This window comes from Coturnix japonica, chromosome 11 (assembly GCF_054131305.1).
Source record: "Coturnix japonica strain WE chromosome 11, WE-NBRP24, whole genome shotgun sequence".
Taxonomy (NCBI): Eukaryota; Metazoa; Chordata; class Aves; order Galliformes; family Phasianidae; genus Coturnix; species Coturnix japonica.
Window position 1 is genome coordinate 15,285,090 of NC_140673.1, and position 17,539 is coordinate 15,302,628.

Genomic DNA, 17,539 nt, shown 5'->3' on the forward strand with positions numbered 1-17,539 from the left:
AAAGGGACCTCTGGAGATCATCTAGTTACAGCCCTCTGCTAAAGCAAGGTCTTTCGTATGGTAACAAAGCCATTATGTTTTTAATCATAGTGTGAAGTTTTTTTGCTCTGTAGAGCCATGCATGCCTACTACTGTGCTGGTTGCTGATTTTAAGAACAGTATTCAAAACTCTCTAAACTCTATGCTTTATTGTCTGTCTTTACATTGTAAATGTGTATGAGAGCATAGCCAACCTCAGGCTGCATGTAGGTTAATTAGTACTTACAATTAATGCTGAGTAATATTTGTAAACACACATTGAGTGGTTTTTTTTGTCTCATTTTGTTGTTGTTTTTAATGATTACATGGTTGAGATAGGCTGAAAAAAAAACCCACAACACTACCAAGAATAAGAAAACAAGGCTGAATAAACCTGGGCTTATTCAGCCTGGAAAAGAGAAAGCTCCAGGGGGAGACATCATTGCAGTACTTGAAGGGTATTTATGAACAGGAAGGAGACTGAATTTTTATACGGGCAGTTAGTGATAAGGACAAGGGAAATGGTTTAAAACTGAAAGAGATTTAGGTTAGATGTTAGGAGGAACTTCTTCACTCAGAGGGTGGTGTGGCACTGGCACTGCTGTCCAGAAGAGCTGTGGGTGCTCCATCCCTGGAGATGCTCAAGGCCAAGCTGGATGGGGCCCTTGGTAGACTGAGCTGGTGGGTGGTAGCTCTGCTTGTGGCAGAGGGGTTGGAACTAGATGATTTTAATATTCCTCCAATCTAAGCCATTCTATGATTCTGTGAATCAGTTATGACTAGGAGTGCTGGCATGTGATTTTATGACAGGTCATAAGAATTGGGGCATTGGTATTCTTCTGCATATTTTGTGAAATGGGATGGTGGCAAAGAAAAATTAGAGAATCTTGAAAAATTTTAAATAAAAATGAATGGAATTTCATGTTATTTTCCTTCAAAAAAGAAAGAAAATTGGCCAAGATTGTTACCTGTTGATATAGTATACCAGGAATCAACAGCTATTACGATTTAGTGCAAATCTAACTCAGCTCTGCAAATGAGAACAGTGGTTGCATGAGGTACTCGCAAGGTTGAGTGTTAACTACAGTCCTTTGTGCTAGAATATGTATATCCTTTTATGGAACAACTTAGTCTCAAATGTAAGCTGAACAAAGGATATGGAAGAGAGTAGGTGTTTCATGACACACAGAATGGAAACATGGAGCTTTGTGTGCATGAAGTCTCTGCTCTTTGGCTATTGTCTTGTAATCAAACAGCAACACTGTGGTAACCACAGGGCTGTACTTCCATAGTGAATATTTTGGCTATCCTTCTAGCTGCAGTGTTCTGTATTTCTAATGGGAAATACAGGTAACATGAAGACATAAAAAATAATAATAATTCTAAGAAATTCCCTCTCTGTGACCAAGGAGTGTGAATAGCTGATAGCACAACAGTGTCAGGTCACACCTACAGAGCCCAAATTCAAGCTGTATGTGTGTGAAACATAATTGAAGCTGTCGGAAATGGCCTTATATACTTGGTAGATACAGTAGTTTGAGATTTTAATGTTCCTGGAGCTCCATTCTATTCATAATATAGTTATCACCCATGTGACAAAAGTAGCAGAACGAGATATGTGAGTTTTCACTTCTGCTTATCTACTTTCTGACTTGATTGTTTAATGCAAACACATCTTCAGTGTTGATGAAAATTAAAATGTCAAATTTGGAGTGACTTAGAGAAAGATTTGGATTTTTTCCTTTCTTCTGTCTCTGCTTAAGGATGTAGCTTTTGACAAGTAACAGTTAATACCTGCAACAGTAATTTGCACTAATAAATGTGCCAGATCTTCTACCCAAGCTATAAGTATGAATGTTTGGTTTTATTTTTTTTTCCCCAATATTAATGGATCTGCTGCACATCTTCTCAAGATTAACAAGTCCAAACACTACTCTCACAATATTCTGAAGACACAACTTTTTAGAAAATGCCTATGTCTTAATAATTACTCGACCTTGGATTTATGTGTAAAACTTTCTGAAATTTGACTTCTGTAATTACCACTTGGAGAGGCAGAGCATCATATCTTGTATATTTCTCAATCCCACCTTTTTGGAAGCTATGTGGGATGTGACCTCATGTAAATTCTTTTTAAATTACTCCGAATCATGTCACAAATCTAATTAGCTTGTGATAAAATAATTTCAACTCACCTAATCTGACACTAGTCATTAAATTAATTCATGAAGCTTTATCTGTCTATTGTAACCTATTGTTGAATGTCATTTTTATGTGAAGAGAACTTAAAAGTGTATCACCCTAAACAGAAATTATAAGCCAGTGTATCATTCTTGCACTACGTGTTAGTATTTATCTTGGCCAGCAAATTGTTGTGTGTTCTTTTTCCTGAGGAAAAAGCAAGCCATGCTCTGAAGGGAGAGAGAGAAAAAATCTGTGCTGTGTTTGTAGGAGGTGCTGTTTAATCAGCTAGACCAGTTAATAACTCTTGCTGCCTTTTTTTATTTGTCAAGGGCTCAATATTTTTTCAATATGAGGTCTGCTTCAGTGTGCTTTAAATGACAGTTTATAATTAATGGTACTTGAGTGTGCCTCATTTCAAAAATTCATACAACATTCTTGGTTACAATTTATACATGATTTCAAAGTATAATTAACGTTCAATTTTACAAGATATATGCAAACAGATATGCAAATTTGAAAATAAATATGCAAACATAGAAAATGTTGTTGAATTAAGTAGTCCTTAACATTTTTAATGAAATCAATATTTTATTCATATTTTGCACACAATTTTGAGTACTTAGTGATTTGATAGTTCTCAGACTTCTGTGGACCATGTCTGAAGATTAATTCTCCTGTGACTCATCTTGTCTTTCAGACTCCTGAATTTTCCTTGTGGAAAACAGGAGCTAATTGAAACCCCTCTGAATTATTGGGATTCTTTTCAGTCATGCTGTGTAGGTATTTCAGATAGTAACTTGAGCATGTTACTGAAACAGCTGAAAATAATATTAAACCTATATCTATTCCATGGTTCTGTTCCTAGCAATAGCCAAAACCAACAAACACCTTGAGAAAAATATCAAAATACATCTCAGATGCATCACCTGAAGTTGTGTTTTTTTTTTGGCCTACAACTACTTATGAGTCAAAAAATGTCAGTGGTGATTCTCCTATGCCATCCAATCCCAGTCCCCCATTTTCCTTATTTAAACTACTACTAAGGTAATTGGTTTTGCATCCTACCATGTTGCCCCCAGCAGCTTGTCTGTGTAAAAACCTCTGACACATTAGAGGCAGTTGCTCCATTTCATGCTGTTGTCCCTACATAAACAATTTTGTACTTTACTACTCTTTGAAACTGCTGTCTTATGGAATATTCTCACTTCCCCCCCCATCCTAACCACTATATCCAAATATATGACTCAATGGCTTGATATATTTTTCCTCTGGATGTGAGAGGCTATTTTCACTGCTATGCTGTGCTAGTAGCCCTTACTTATACAAACTTGTAAATTTCCTGTGTGATTGTTGTCCTTGAATGTTTGCTATTGGCTTGCCAATAATCTTGATTCTTAGCAAGGAAATGTTATCTCAGAAGATAATGTGGTTAAGATACCCAGGAAACCAAGGTATGAAGATGTAAGGAATTTTGTATTTAACTAATAAGAGAAGTACCTGAAGAGGGCCTACAGGAAAGCTGAGGGAGAACTTATCATAAGGGCAGGTAGCAACAGGATGAGGAGAAATGGCTTTAAACTGGAAGAGGGTAGAATTTTTTTCATGAGAGGGTGGTGAGACACTGGAACAGGTTGCCCAGTAGGTTGTGAATGCCTCCTCTCTGGAAGCCTTCAAGGCCAGGCTGGATGGAGGCTTAGACATTGATTTACATTGCTGAAATTTGAGTATCTGGGCATACGAATATAGAGTGGATGAGTGTGGTGCAGAAAATTGCATTCGAGTTAGAATGCACCATAGACAGCAGGAGGCACACGATATTTGACTGCAGTCGGAATCTGTAGCAACATTAAGCAATTTGTAGCACTTTCATTACCGTGAATCCCACAAGATAACTATCAGCCAAAGAGTGTATGTAGTTTCCTACCCTTGGTTTGCAGGACTACTGATCAAGATAGCATGTCCAGGCCTTAAGTCATTTAGAGTTACTAACAACATTCCATACACATGTAAAGAGTTGTACTAAATTCAGTGTTTTTAATTAATTAGGACTTGCTCATGTTAACAACATTTATAGGCTTTTCTCTTTTGTTTTTTCAACAAAAGCTAGAATGTTTCACTTAGTGCGCGAATGATAAAATTGTAATTATATATGTGAAGAAACATCACTTCAGAATAGACTTGAATGCTGTTTTGATCATTGCAAAATGGCATTTGAAGTACAGTGTTTTGGTTATGAGATACAGAAAAATGTACATGCACTTGCAGGTGTGCAGTCGAAATGCTATTTCAGGGCAATGAAGTGCTATAATGTTTTCTGAAAAATACTTATTTATTACTACACATATAGTGAGAGAAAACCATACAGCTGCTTTCCTGTACATCTGTGGTAGTTTCAACATTTCTAGCTTATTACTCACTGAAATGAAGACATTCTGGAGACCTGCTGTACTTAGCAAAACAGTTTTCAGAGCTATGCAACACCCTCTGCCTTCATGTCAAATAATCTTGGTTTTAAAAGATTACGTGTGTGTAGTTGCTCAGTTCCATATGCCTTTTTTTTTCTCCTAGAATATTTCAGATCTGGTTTCTTACAATGTTTTATTTATGTGGGCTGGATTTCATTTCAACTGATTGCCCAATCCCCCTCTTCATTCTATTGTAGTTATTTTTTGAATGTCTCAAATTCTCCAATGGATTTATGACAACCTGAAAATTAACAATGGGCCCTTAATTGCATGGGGCTATGTGAGTCACAGAGTCTGTACGTGACTGATGTTTCTTTCCCCTTCTATCCGGGCAATTCTGTGTGCTTTTCAAACCGGTGCAGAGGTGGTAAAATGTGTATATGTTGAAACTTTTTCTTCCTGGCACTCCATCACTTGGAAAGCAATCTGAGGCTTTTCCATAGGCTAATTCTATTGGCAGTAACTTATAAAATCCCAAAAATATGGAAGCATGACTTTTGATTATGCTATAAATTGGGATTATTTCCTTCAGGCTGGCGGAAGGACATGCCAGCTGGACTTTACATTTTTGGCTGTTAGAAAGCTTTAGGAGCCAAAATTATAATTAGCTCACTCATATTAAAATATGTTCTCCCTAGCTATATTATTCTTTTTAATTTTTATTTTTTTGCCAGAGCCTGGTACAGTTTCTGAAAGATGCATTTCCCCTTAGCACAGGAAATGTGCATCATATTGTTGGTGTTACCCACCCACCTGTGCAGTGGCAATTGCATTACTTGCACAGGGAGGTAGCACAGCTGCTGCCTGGCATGTGGCAGGTGTGTGGTTGCCCAATAGGGGTGGCTGCAGATGCTGTGGGCTGCCTCCTTCACTGCTCGGGACACCAACTGCAGGGATAAACACTTCGGGCTAATAGGATGAGAACTGCTCAGAACTGCAGGAAATGCATCTAAAACAGGATGGGAAGAAAAACAGAACTTGTTCATAAATAAGACATCAGTGCAAGAAAGTGACTTGTATTTCACCCTGTTTTGTTTTGCAAAGTAAAGCAAGAGAATTCCAGCGGAGATCCAGCTGGAGTCCACGAAGCGTCTATTGCATATGGGAAGTGGGAATGAATCACTGGTAGGCACTGAAGAAAGAACCTTTACCTAAGGAATCTGTCAGAAAACATGGACTACAGCAGAGGATGCTGCAGCTTTCTATAGGTGCATCATTTCATTTGAGTGAGGACAGAGATAAGGTTCTACAATTGGTGGAAAGTGAAGAGGGAATATTCAGGGCAGAATGTGTTGCATCCGTCTAAGCTGTGCACCGTTCACAGCTGTGGATTTAATTAGCTGTAGCTCTCCCAGCTGAAGGGGCCAGCTGAAGGCTATCCTGTTGCCTTGGCAGTGGTGAGGTGTGTATTCGTGTTACAGCAGGGGGCTCCAGAGTAGCAGAGAGATTTCACTGAGCAACAGTCAGTCACATCAGAACTCTGAAAGACATTTTTTAAAAAGTATTGAGTAGAATTATTTATTATTTCAATGTAAAATCTGAAAGACTTAACTGATTTTGAAACTGATTCCTTGCAGACTTAAGAAACATATATATAAAAGTAGTTTTGCAACTGCAAATCAATCAATGTGTTTTGGTACCCAAAAAGGAGAATTCCAAAACTAGAGTATCAGAAAGATCTGGAGATTAGTGTACAACTTAACTTGAAGTTTCAAGACAAGCTATTAATGCTGCTACTTGAGGGTGATGCTAATATCTGGCAAGCTTTTTTCCTTCCTGGTTATAAGACCTGGTGTACCTTTTTCTCTCAGTCTGGCTGTTTTCCATCTGCTAAGAACTTAGGAAAAAAAATGCTTATAATGTTTGAGTAGAAAGCTTTCTTATTAATGCTAGTAATCAGAGAGGCAGTTCAAAGCAGATTTGACTTACTAAGTAATAGATATTCTGAATCTTAGTTTTGCTTAGACTCTTGAATTCATGCTAATCTTAGTTGCCATTTATTATTATTATTATTATTATTATTATTATTATTATTATTATTATTATTATATATATATATTTTTTTTCCCCACATAAGAAGAGTGAATACTTCGAAGTATGCTACTACTAGATCTTACCAGGTCACTGAACAGAAATGCATGACTAGTGCTCCAGAAATTAAGTTGTATTTGAAAATGACTGTAGTTTCTCTGCTGAAAATTTACAAGCATTATTACTGTATATTTTATAACATCTGTAAAAAATGTTTTCTTCTCATGGGCTATTTTTTGTGTTTTGAAAATAATGAAATATAAATGATTTGAAAGTAGTAAAAAATATGGACAGGGATAAAACATGAAACCTTTACTTGTAGCTGAAATGCAAAACCTTAGCTTTCCTCTGAGTTACAGAGTTATGTACTTGCACAAATAGAATCTCCTTTTTTTTCATCCAGGTTAGAGGTCATTTTCTATTGGCTAAATTCTTCATAACTTAGTTATTTTTTTAAACTATCTTTTAATTGAAATATACAATAGCTCTGTAGTTCTCCTGGTTATTTTGGTAGAACTCTGCATTGCCACAGTAATTCTGATTCAGGTTTCAAAAATGTCCAGCTAGCAAGATGAGCCTGTTGGTCAGAAACAGTGGTATAACTTTTGCATGGGTGTGAAAGAAACAAATGTGTCTTTTCAAGGCAAGAAAAAGGTCTGTTGATGCTTCAGACCTGATTTTAGCCCCTTTATTCAGTATAATAGTACTGATAAGCACTGTTTTGTTGTGTCCCTAGTGATTTAATTCCAAACAGCAGGTGTAATCAAAGAGCAGTGGAACAGAAATGCTGTCACAGCTTGAAATAGTGATTGAGCACCTGGTGGGAAGGCAGGGCCAACCCAGGGGTGCTCAGGTGCATGCAGTACATCTGAGTGACTGGAATGGGTGGAACCAGGATCCACCTCTTCCCAGACCTCATTTAAGAGTTTGCAGTGGAGGTGAGAGCATTTCATTGGAGATCCCTGTGTACCTGAGGCCTTCCAAGGGTAAGCAGATTCTTTCCTTTGTTTTTTGTGTCTACAGCTGCTGTGTGTGTTCATATCCTCGCTTGCTGCAACCTAGGACTTAGCTACTATGATGCTATTGTTGTGATTGCTATCCTATTATAGCATTATAATCAGTAATCCCAGAAATTCAAGTGCAATCTTAGGTATTTGTCTTGATTCCTACCTTGTGTTTATATGCGTATTTGCAAAGGTGTTCAAAACTTATATAAGAACAAAGAAACTTTAAGTCACTTCATGTTATAGGAAACTGATAGCATGCTTTGAATATTTGATCTGAAGTGAGTCTAGCTTTACAATTAGTTTTGCTTTCGGAGATTTGTCTGCTTTGCTGTCTTTGCCTAGAGTGTCCTTTAGCCCAAGTTTACTCTGCTACCTGAAAATAACTCTACTATGGCAGTTGCATCTTTTTGACCTGTGGGCTTTTCTTGCCACTAGACTTCTAATTCACCTGTTGATAACAGGGGATTTCCTGTGCCTCAAAAGCACTGTACTCCTGTAGTATTTCAGCCAGATAATCTATAAACATTCAATGTTACTGATCATATTGTAGGAGGGAGTTCTTCTAAACTTACCATTGAGTAAAGAACCCACAAAAGAAACAAGAAAAGACCCATGAATAAATGAATAGACAATGAGTTTCCAGCTGAAAAGAAGCAACAGAAAGGTAGAAAGAGGGTGGAAAATGGAGAGGATTAGGTGCCAAAACCAAGGTGCCAATAAAATCTGAGTTTTTTGGATTGGTGTGACTGGTGATCCCTAGTTCCTTGTTAGTTCCATACGCAGTGTGTGTTGCCAGAGTGCTTTGGTCTTAGATTAAGTCACAAAGAATTTTGATCAACAATTTATATTTTACACAAAAAATGCCAGTGGAGAAAGGTAGAGGAGGAAGCCGTGTATAGAAACGGTCATGTAGTAAATGCACAATAAACTGGGATTGGATGGCTAGTGCTTTTAGAACCAGGGGTTCTAAAATATCTAATAGATCTCCTTTAGTGCGATGATGAACATGTAAGTAATTATTCTTTCTATTTCTCTTACTGATCACCAAACAAAATAATTCTCTAACACTTATTTGTATGCAGTGCTAATGTTATAGAAATACTAAATGCTTGTTGTTGTTGTATACTGAGGAGAAACCATGCTATTATCCAGCTATAGTTAAACCTTTAGAGAGATTTTTCAGGATCACAGGTAAGTCAGATAAATATTTTGGCTTTGGATTTATGGGTACGGAGTCTGTGAGCAGCGGTTGGTGTTTGGCATGCAGCTGCCTACTCTATTATTTGCTAATTCATTTCCTTAATTGGGATTTTGGGATGAGGAAATAATTTCCTAAATGATAAGGGGGGAAAAAAGTAATCTACTTCATTCTGGATAGCTACTGCATAAAAACTGTCAAAACCATATTGGTCTAGGTTCATCTCCACTGCAACTTCATTGATTGCGGTGGAGTTAAATCAAAGATGAATCTGTCTGCTCAATTTAAATCTAATGATTGGTTAAAAAGTCAGAGGAGAGCCCTATCTAAATCCAGTGCTATTTTATCCTTGTGTCAACATTTAATTCCATTTGCATATAAGCCTATTTCCCTTTTCTAAATTTAATTTGTTAGAGCTTGGCCCTCAGCAACAACAGCAACAACGAAGTAATTGCATACAGTATTGGGCAATGGTGCCAATACAGCATGTGCTATAAAAATGTCTCACACAGATTTATAAAACATAGTTATTAGTCTGCTTGGTAACAGCAGAATCTAGATGTGTGGGGAAAAAAAGTCAGGCTACTTCAAGGACATGTGACGTTTAAGAATATACATACAAAGAAGCTTTTTTTTTTTTTTTTTTTTTTTTTTTTTTTAAATAATCAACTGATTGTTGTGGCCTTTTCACCAAAGGAAATGGAGTATCCATGCCTTCTGTGACCAATAGGAATGCTCCTACAGTTTTGTTAAGATGAGATTAAACTGACCAGGGCTTATTTCTTAAACTACCTGTAGCAACTTCTGTAGCTTTGCACAAAATGCTTTTGCTGTGTGACTTATTAGGTTTGTTTTAAACTGAAGAGGGATGTTTGGCATTGTCACCATCTGCCTTGTTTAGCTGCTGTGCTCCACTGCAGTATTATTTATGTTTTCATATCACCTAGTCTCCAGTCACTTAGTTCAGGCATTGTTAGACCTTTCCCCTTCATTATTTATCGTCCTATGATAAAAATATTTCTTTTTGTGAATTTGACCTGATCTAGGCATTCAGAATCTGTTGTTCTTCTAAAGATTATGTTACCTGCCTCAAGTTTATAGGTTTCTTCCTATATTCTTAATTTGCTTATCCTGAATGCTTGTTTACACCTAAAAGGAGAACTCCTCAAATCAAAACATTTCTTAGGATTTGAGTTTCCTTTCTGCTTCTAAAATTAATAATGGCAGTAGATTTGTATGTCTTGTCACTTTTTCACAATTTCATGATCTACTGAAGTCACTTCAGTGTCACTATTTGTGGGAAGAAGATGCTAATACCAAGAGGCAGAGGTGCTGGCCACTGTACAGTATTGTACAATACTGAATAAATAACAGCCTGGAAGAGAAGCAAAATTTTTTGGTTTATAGTCACATGCTCTGTGCCAAAGGCCATGCTACATATGGAATATAGTCTAAATAGGGATGGAGAATAAACATGTTTCTGACTTCCATATTTAGATAAATCAGGTTGTTTCCTAATATATCATATATTTTCTGTATGCTGTTCCTCTTGTGAACAGGAATGCCCAACATTAGCCATTCTCTGTACTCCAATTACTTCTTGATATACTTCCTCAGTAGGATTAGAAGGTACTCAAGACATTTCAGGAGACGCTTGCCACTTTACTGAGTTAGGATAAACTTATCTTTGATGCTGCTATGATCATGCACATATGTCATAATTAAATGCGGAGAATTAGGTTTTCTTTTTGTGTAATGTTCTAGTTGCAGCCAAAACCTCAAATATAAGAATATACAATATTTTTCTTCATATTCTTACCTTGCTTTAGAAAAGTCAGGGTATGTTGAGTTGGTTTTTGTACATATTCAAATGCTTGTTGGAATTGGCAAGTAAAGATTAGGCTTCAGCTTTTAAATGTTCAGATTTTTAAGCATTGTAACAATTTTTACTCTTTCCTCTTTTTTCATCCATGTATTCATTATAAATGTCAGATAAGGCTAATCCTTCATGTGACGTTACTACAGATGGCTATGTAGTGGACTTAAACCTGATGCTGATTGTCTGGATAATCTGGATAAAAGCTAGTAACCTAAACCAAATCCATTTTGTGATTACTCATTTTAGTAGTTAAGATACATATAAAATACATATAAAATATTTATTTTAACAATTTAATTAACACTTTCCCTCTCTCCTTCCCCCCATTATTTCTGGTTTTGTACTTTTAAAAGGGTTCTTCCACATCTCTCTGTCCTACCTTGAGTCAATCCTGTGTGTATGTACACACATAAGATATGGTTAAGGGGGAGCTGTCTTCTTGATAAGAATGAATGCTACTTTTATCTTTTCTGTTAAAATTCCCTTTGGGCTGAGACTTGACGCCCTTCAGTAAACACAACTGGAAAGGAACTTAAAATGTTTATATGAAAGGGGTTTAATTGGAAGTATTTGCAGGAAAACAAAACAAAACAAAAACACACAAAAACAAAAAACTACAAAACAAAGACTTCTGTATTTCTAAGACTCTTTGAAGTCCAGTGGTTAGAATGGGAGATGATGGGAGTGGAGTCCCTTTTGGTGAGTAATCTAGGACCTCTGACCAGACTTACTGGTGCACTAAAAGTCTGCAGATCACACCATTGGGTTAAATTAACATAGTTCTACTGAAATCCACAAAGTCCAGATGACCTACACCAGTAGAAAACTTGATGCTTCCCTTTATGTGTACAATGATACATTGGTTATGAATTCTGCTTATTATGGGTCAAATTATCCTCTGCAAAATTCTGAAAATGTCTACAAGACTAGCCTGTTATTGCATCTTAGAACATGCCACGAAGATATGTAGTGCAAACCTTCTGTAAGAACAAAGACATCTTGTGGAGATACTATGTTGTTATCGAACACGCTGTGATCAGATGCCATCTAATTGTTATTCATTATGAGATCATAAATGTTTATAGTAGAAGAAAGGATAACTATTTGGTTTGAAAGGTTAGTGAAAGAAAGATGAATTATTACAACAGCTGCATAAAGGTGAAAGAGGTGAATAATTACATGGAAGGCTGTGAGCAAGAAATCAAACCTACAATTACATGTTTTGTTGCAAATAAAATCTTGGTGGGATGTTATACATTAAACTAATTATCATTATCAATAGTGGTGGTGTTATTTTAATGTTTGTGATTATCACAAGGTAGAAGCAATATTTTGATGTAATTGATAGCAACTCTTGGCTTTTTTCAATCACTTTTAAAAAAATGTCAGTTGTTAGGTTGTGATTTTTAGATGGTAGCCATTGCATACTGATCTGTTTTAGAGACTTACAAAAAGCATGTGAGTATAACAGCATTCTATTATTGACCATATAGATGTGGTTTTAAGACCTATGCGTAGAGTGTGTGTATTTTGCTACCATCTGTTCCACATTAGAGGAAATGTCAAATTCTGCAGGGCTATTTCTTTACATGTTGTAGGCTTGGAAGTGCCATTTCAGCACTAAAGTCTGATTCATCAGGACTGATACGTCACTTCCAGAAATGTGTTTAATGGAGTGTGTGTGTGTGTATGGAAATGACATTCTAGTATAAAAAGGGTCCTGGGTTATGGTATTTTATGATCCACGTATCTCTAATTCATCTTTTGCTTTTGAAACATAACACATGTTCTAGCTGCACTGATATGGGTTCTTGCTTATTATATTTAATGGATTATGCATCCTCTTTGTCCTTGACATAATCCTAAGTATGTGCATAAAACTCAGATCATGTTGCCCATAAAAACCAATCAGCCCGAGTTCTTCTGCAAGGTGTTGAACATTCACCCAGAGCAGATGGTAAAGATAATGTTTAATAAAGAGTTAGAGGATTAGTTGGAACAGAAATAAGCTAAGAGAAAGGGATAATTTCATTTCATATGAAACTCCATGACATTTCATGTTCCCGAGGACTGATTAAAATGATGCCAAAAGCTGCTCTTTTTGGCCAGTTTGTCCTGACACTGACCCTGCTTATGTTGTCAGCTGCTGTATCCGCATGTGTTGTTTTACTGCTTCGTGAATAAGTCAAAAGAAAGCTCTTCTTATTCTCCTGTGGCTGGCAGAAGTAATTCTTAATTAAGCGAGGATAGGAGGAGTGGTAGGATTCTGCTAAATATTTTGAATATATTTAAGCAACTGGTAACTTAACCGAGGCTTAGAAGAAAGGTTTTATAGGTGATTTTTTTTTTTTAATTTGCATAAATTCATTCTAAATGGTATTGTTTTATAACATGTGCAGTTAAACTTTGGATTACTTTGAATATTTAGATGCTGAATGACCATGGATACTTTTTTTTTGGTCATGGTTTTGGAAAAATTAGTTTTGCCATAAAAAAAATTGTAGCAACAACACCTGTGTATTTTATACATTGTGTAGTATTTGGAATGAGGGCTATCTTTATTTTAATGAGGTTTAATCTGAAGAAATTGAATAAACAAATCAGAAGCAAGTATTCTACAATTAGGATATTTCAGAGCATCATATTGTCCTCAGGTTTTATAACTTCGTTTTATAAACTGGAATACCTGGAAAAGAGTGCCAGGTCTGGATACTGTAGAAACAGCTTGTGTGGAATCTACTGGTAAATGCAGCACTTGTCAGCCTGAACACAGAATTTAAAGTCCTTAAAGCCATTCTTACATGTGAATGCATCTGTTCAAGGAAAGACTTTTTAGAATGGTTGATGGGAGGCAGAAGACAAGGATTTATCTGAGTAGTTTTGGTGCTGACTGGGGCTTCATTGAGATTAAATGGTTATTGGAGTATAGAAATAGACGTAAGCATCACTGGACCCATTGTGGCTCAAGCTTGAAGTTCTAAACTTTTTGGTATTTATGGTCCTTAATGGTATAGCTGTCATCTGTTTCTAAAAATTAAGAAGAGCAAAAGTACTTGTATTCTAGAATCGCTTCAGCTGCTCCTGCATTGATGGGAACCTGAATCCTTTGAAAACCTCTTGAAGTTTGGTGGCTTGGATGGTATTGCTACCGTAGTTCAGATGAAATATTCTCAGAACATGATCCAGGCTTTTGAGCCATGTCCTTTTCTTTACTTCAGACAATGTTTGTCTTCTGCTGCTGACTTTTCCCAGTTTAATATGTAATGATATTTTCCCAGTATTTGTGTACTACTTTATAGGGTCTTTTAAACAGCAGAGCCTGTTAAAAATAGGAGTAAGATAAAATTACCAGGACACTGTTAAGAATAAATGAGAAATTAATGAAACTCGAGTTATCTGTGAGTAGTCAAAAAGATTTAACTGTCTCTTGTGTTTGTCAACTACCACTTGCTGTAAAATAGCTTGGAATGAAACTGACTAGTAAAATTATTTTTGAATGCCCTTAAATTTGCTAAACGTTTATCCATAGATCTGTGGAGGCAACTTTTGAAACTTCAGTGGCAAGAATAAAACTCAACAAGAAGTCTGTCAGTTGATACATATTATCAAAATCAGATAATGCAGCTCAGCAAGAAGAGAGGGTCATACTGCGGAGCTGAGATGAGACATAGATAAAGCCATAACTTGCTTTAGACTTATCTCAGCTTAACCTTGAACCAGATGCTCTTTCCAAGCCCCTCCATGCCCCCCCCCATTCCAATGCTTACAGTTTGCTACAGCTATGCAATAGCAGACAGCTAGAGCTAACAGAAATGGAAAGAGGCCTCCGAAACCACAGCATTAAACTGATCTTTAAGTGTTTTTCATCCAAAACTGTTTATATATATATATATATATGCGGAGATAGAAATAAATAGTTTACTAGTTTAATTATGATGTGGAACAGGAGATTTGGGTACAAAAGGTTTTTTTTCTTCATGTTAGTTGAGTAGTGATTGTAATGAAATGAATTGTCAAACTGAAAATGTAACTTTTTGTGTGTGTGTGTGTTTTAAATAACTTTCACTCCAGTAAGCTCCAGAAATGGTGATTATTGTGGAATGCACAGACACTTTAATTCTTTCCCAGATTGTTAATGTTTAACATAAAAGTCATTTTTTCCTGGCACTCACAGTGTTCACCTTGTATGTCCCTACAGTTACTCACACCCCAGCTTGCCAGTTAGTGTGATCACATCATTCTCAGATGTTGCTTTTTTTTTCTCTGCATTTTTTTATTGTCTTAGCGGGGAGAATCAGAAAGCAAACTTTCTTTGATTATAACTCCTTTGTTTTTCTCAACCAGTGCTTTTCAAAATTTCTCAGAAATCAAATGTACATTATTTCCTTTTTCTATTCCCATTTAATGTGTATTGGTTTCCAAACTCATGTCCTCCAGCTCTCATTACTCCTTTAATGGGGTCTCTGAGTTTCTTTTGTCATCAGTGAACACTTTGTTTTTGCATCTGAATTAAACAGCCGTACTTCATTAAGACGTGTCTGATTTGGGTAGCTTTGGAATAAGTGAGAAGCTAGCACTAACTGTACTGGGGTTTGGATGTGTTTCTTTCGTGCATAATTATTTCTTTTGACTTGGACTAATAGGGTTTTTTTCTCCTGTAAGGCATTTATGTTTGAGTATATGATTCCTTTCTTTTATTTATTTTTTTAATGTACGTATACTTGTCCAAAGGAAGATTAAAGTCAAGCTTGAATGTTATGATGCACTGATTTTATTTATTTTAACATAGAAAGCTCTCAAATTATTGGTTGTCTTAATGCAAGTCTCTCTGGAACGTACTCTTGTGAAGACAATAACTGATGATGTGTGCTTTTCTATCACTGTAGCTTTATACGCAGATGTAATCCTTATGTTTTCTAGTTACATCAGAGTGTTCTAATAAATAGATATCATACAGCTGCAGCAAACAATACAGTAGTATTTTACATGCTACTTTTCCCAATAGGAAAGTCAAACCAGTTGCAGGAATTCTTATCACTGCTTCTTATTGCAGATGCTCTTAATTTTTATCTCTTAAGTCCAGAAGAACTCCAGAATGAAATACCAAAATACCACATGTCCAAAATAGAGAGTAGTTATATTATCTCTCTCTAGCTTCTGAGGTCCGTGCTGAAGATGAACCATCTTCCAGGATCTGATGGCAGAAGGCAGATCTCAGCCTGTATCTGCAGTTTTGTATCCAAAAGAATACCCACAATGACTCAATCCCTGCAGCTAGATTATTGAGGCACCTGTGAGTTCTTAAATTACCTACAGTTGCACTAGCTGGGATTTACTGGTTGCCAGTGGGGAAAGGCAGGGTGCTTCACGATCATCCATGGTTTAACCATGCTATTGGACAGAAAAACAGCAAGAAGGCAGTGGGGAAACTCAGCTTCTCTTTCTTCTTGTAGGAAATAACCCTTATTCAGTTTCAGCTACATAGCCATGTATCCACACCCACTTTCCAGCCAATTCCCTACATTTCAGTAAACCACAGAACTTCAAGCTCTCTTCTTCATTGGTATGGTGGTGAAAGGAAGACTCACAGCCACCTGTAAATAAACTGTCATTTTTCACCAACTGTGGCTTCTGCTTCTGCCTCCTATAGAAGAGAAACTGGAAAAATCCCAGTGGAATAAGAGATTTGGAAGAACTGATGATCTATCCATATAGTTAAACATGGAATTACTTTTAAAATTTTCAGTTAGAAAGTAACACCCTTCTACTATGACCTTTAGTTTTTCTCTTCTGTAAAAGAGGAATGAATGATATGCTTTAAGAATGCCTTTGGTCAGCATAGTGAAGCATAGTCCTGCTTTGTTCCAAGATGCAGCCTATCCCCTGGCTCAGTTTCCCTGAGCAAATCAAAGCATTTGAGTTGGCTGCCACTTGGGGCAGTGAGAATGAGGAAAAGCAGGCCTCGGAAAAATTGAATCACCTCATTTCTAGTTACATTCTCTTTGGATCTCCCTAAAAAAAAAAAAAAGTGTAAATTGTTCCAGGTTTTCAGTGGAGTGTAGTAAGATATGGAAAATATTTTATTCCTCTGATATTAAATTAGTAGGAAGTAAACTCTTCGAAAGGGCTGATAATAGCAGGACTAGGGGAAATGGTTTTAAGTTAAAAGAGGGAAGATTTAGGTTGGATGTTAGGGGAAAGTTCTTTACTAGAAGAGTGGTTAGGTCCTGGAACAGGCTGCCCAGGGAGGTTGTGGATGCCCCGTCCTTGGAGGTGTTCAAGACCAGGTTGGACGGGGCCCTGGGCAACCTGATCTAGTAAAGGCATATGTTTGGTGGCCCTGCTAGGCAGGGGGGTTGGAACTACATGATCCTTGAGGTCCCTTCCAACCCGGGTAATTCTGTGATTCTGTGATTTTTCTTATTTGTAGTCTCTGATTAAGAAAAAGGAACAAAGTCTTCCTGGCTTTCTTTTAATTTTAAGTACTCTATACCCTTATTAACATGATGGTATTTACATACAAAAATAAAAGCTATTATGTTACTAATAAATGCAAGTGTGACACAATCTACTATTTAGTAGCTGCTCAGATTTGTTCACTTTTCTCAGCTGAGTCTGCGTTGATATAATAGAGCTGTGTGTGACTAAGTGTGATGGATTTGAATTTGCTTCAGGCTGATGCTTCATTGCACTAAGCATGAAAGTAATTTATGCTCAACAAACCTTTCTTAGAAGACCTCTTGGAGAAAACAAGTAG

The 17,539-nt window shown here is 36.7% G+C and overlaps 1 long non-coding RNA gene across 5 annotated transcripts in view; it reads left to right on the forward strand.

Annotated features, from left to right (window-relative positions):
* LOC107317510 (uncharacterized) overlaps window positions 1-17,539 on the forward strand; it is a 477,215-nt gene that overhangs the window by 17,259 nt on the left and 442,417 nt on the right. The gene's annotated exons all lie outside the window — the stretch shown is intronic.